At 40.0% G+C, this 2987-nt stretch overlaps 1 protein-coding gene across 1 annotated transcript in view; it reads left to right on the plus strand.

Annotated features, from left to right (window-relative positions):
• Positions 1 to 2987, plus strand: part of THOC2 (THO complex 2) — a 150492-nt gene that overhangs the window by 112214 nt on the left and 35291 nt on the right. The gene's annotated exons all lie outside the window — the stretch shown is intronic.

Consider the following 2987-nt stretch of genomic DNA (forward strand, 5'->3'; position numbering starts at 1 on the left):
ATCGGGCAGTGTTTCGTTCTGCTGTGCATGGGGTCGCTATGAGTCGGAAACGACTCGACGGCACTTAACAACAACAACAACATGAAAGCCAATGGCAAGAAAGAGAAATAAAAGGCATACAAATTGGCAAAGAGGAACTAAGACTGTCTCTATTTGTGGATGATATGATCCTGTACATAATAAACTCAAGGGACTCAATAAAATAAAACTACTAGAACTAATAGGTTCGGCAAAGTGGTAGGATACAAGGTCAACATACAAAAATCAGTTGGATTTCTCTACATCCGCAAGGAGTCCTCTGATAAAGAAATAAGGGAAACAATACCATTTACTGTAGCTACAAAAAAGATAAAATACCAAGGAATAAAGCTCACCCAAGATGCAGAAGACCTGTACAGAGAAAACCATAAAACACTGCTATAAGAGACAAAAAGGGCACTACATAAATGGAAGAACCTATCTTGCTCGTGGATAAATAGACTGAATATTGTGAAAATGTCAATACTACGTACAGCAATCTACACATTTAATGCAATCCCGATCTAGATTCCAACAAATATTTTTAAGGATATGGAAAAAACAATTACTAATTTCATATGGAAAGGAAAGAGACCTCAGATTAGCAGAACACTTCTCAAGAAGAAAAAGAAAGTGAGAGGTCTCACACTCCCAGATCTTAAGAACTACTATTCAGCCACAGTAGTCAAAACAGCATGGTATTGGTACAGTGACAGACAGATAGACCAATGGAACAGAATCGAAAGTCCAAATATAGACCCATCCATCTGTGGACAACTGATCTTTGACAAAAGTCCAAAACCCATGAAATGGGGAAAAGACAGCCTCTTTAACAAATGGTCCTGGCAAAACTGGATATCTACCTGTAGAAAAATGAAACAAGACCCCTATCTCTCCCCATACACAAAAACAAACTCAACCTGGATCAAAGAGTTAAATGTAAAACACAAAACTGTAAAATTAATCAAAGATAAAATAGGGGCAAGTTTGGGAGCCCTAATTTATGGCATAAGTAAACTATCAAGCATAACCCAGAATGTGCAGGAGGTAGAGGAGAAGCTAGATTACTGGGACCTCTTAAAAATTATAAATTCTTATGTGCATCAAAAGACTTTGCCAAAAGAGTAAAAAGAGAACCTACAGATTGGAAGAAAATACATGCCTATGACATATCTGATAAAGGACTTATCTCCCAAATCTATAGAAAACTTCAGTACTTCAACACCAAAAAGACAAATAACCCAATTCACAAATGGGCAAAAGACTTGGACACTTCACCAAAGAAGATATACAGGCAGCCAACAAACATGAGAAATTAATTGCTCATGATCATTAATCATTAGAGAGATGCAAATCAAAAAAAAATAGTGAGATATCATCTCACCCCAGCAATAATAGCAAAGTTCGACAGGGCAGAAAATAACAAACGCTGGCGAGGTTGCAGAGATTGGAACTCTTGCGCACTGCTGGTGGGATTGTAAAATGGTGCAACCATTGTGGCAAATGGTATGGCATTTCCTTCAAAAACTGAAAATAGAAGTGCCATTTGACCCAGCAATTCATTTACTAGGAATATATCCTAAAGAGGTGAGAGATAGTGTGCAAACAGACATATGTACCTGTGTTCATTGCAGCACAATTCACCATAGCAGGAGATGGAAACAAGCTAAATGCCCATCAGTGGATGAGTGGATAACTAAATTATTGTATATGCACAGAATGGAATACTATGCTACATTTAAGAACAACGAGGGGTACGTGAGTCATCTAACAACGTGGATGAACCTGGAGGACGTTATTCTAAGTGAAATAAGTCAATCTCAGAAAGACAGTACTGTATTAGCCCATTACTGTAAAAAGACAGGGAAGTGTTTGTTTGGGAAAGGGAACTCACTTAGTAGGTTACTGGGATGGGGAGGGAAGGGTAGGGATTAATTTTGGGCTAGTTGGGGTCTACACGCTGACGTGGTTAGGGGGAGGGATATGTGGGAAAGATCTGTAACCACCATGATAACATTAGCAAATGGGAGGACACCAAATTGTGCACATAAGAGATAGATGACAGATGTTAATACCAACCAATGTGTCCACAATACTGCATTGCCATTAACACCAAACACAAGGCTACAGATAAACACATAAACACCTGAGATGATCAGACAGGGGTCCATGAACTGAAGTGTATTCTAGACCAAGCATAGATTAAGCTGTGGCTAATCTTACACAGACACCAGTGATACAAAATACCTGTGTTCCATACAGAAACAATAGAAGACAGGCACAGAGTAATCCCTCACAATCAGACACTATGGGAGAGAGATCCAATAGATTTACCGTCTCAGGACCATAGTACTGGGGGACACCAGACCCAATTGGCACAACAAAATACATAAAAGCCTTGTTCCACATCCTACATTGGTGAGTAGCAACTGGGGTCTTAAAAGCTTTCAAGTGACCATCTAAGATGTAGCTAATGTTCTCCTAGCATCTGAAGCAAAGAACACACACACACACACACACACACACACACACAACCAAGGGAATTTAGAAGCAATCAGCCCTAGAACACGATGGCCCTTGAGACCAGAAGAACTAGATAGTGCCTGGCTACCAATGCCAACCACTCAGGAAAGGATCAAATCTGGAGATTCTGGATAGAACAGGAGGGAAAATGGGGAACAAAATCCAAAAACTCAATAATGACCAGAATTACTGGTCAGATGAAATCTGGTTAGACTCCCAATACTATGTCCCTGGAATACATTCTGTGCCTGGAATAAAATGTATCCCCAGGGGCTGGCTCTCAGCCCAATAGTTAACAAGATGTACATGCAGACCACTCAACCCAGGATGATGTACCCACATACTCTATGATAATACATCCCTTTGAGCACTAGACCATGGGACACCAGAGGACCAACATTCAAATTGAGGAAACGCAGGACAAACAGGAGTGCATAAATATGAGG

Source organism: Orycteropus afer, unplaced genomic scaffold (genome assembly GCF_000298275.1).
Source record: "Orycteropus afer afer isolate SDZICR_OR568_19922 unplaced genomic scaffold, OryAfe1.0 scaffold00388, whole genome shotgun sequence".
NCBI lineage: Eukaryota > Metazoa > Chordata > Mammalia > Tubulidentata > Orycteropodidae > Orycteropus > Orycteropus afer.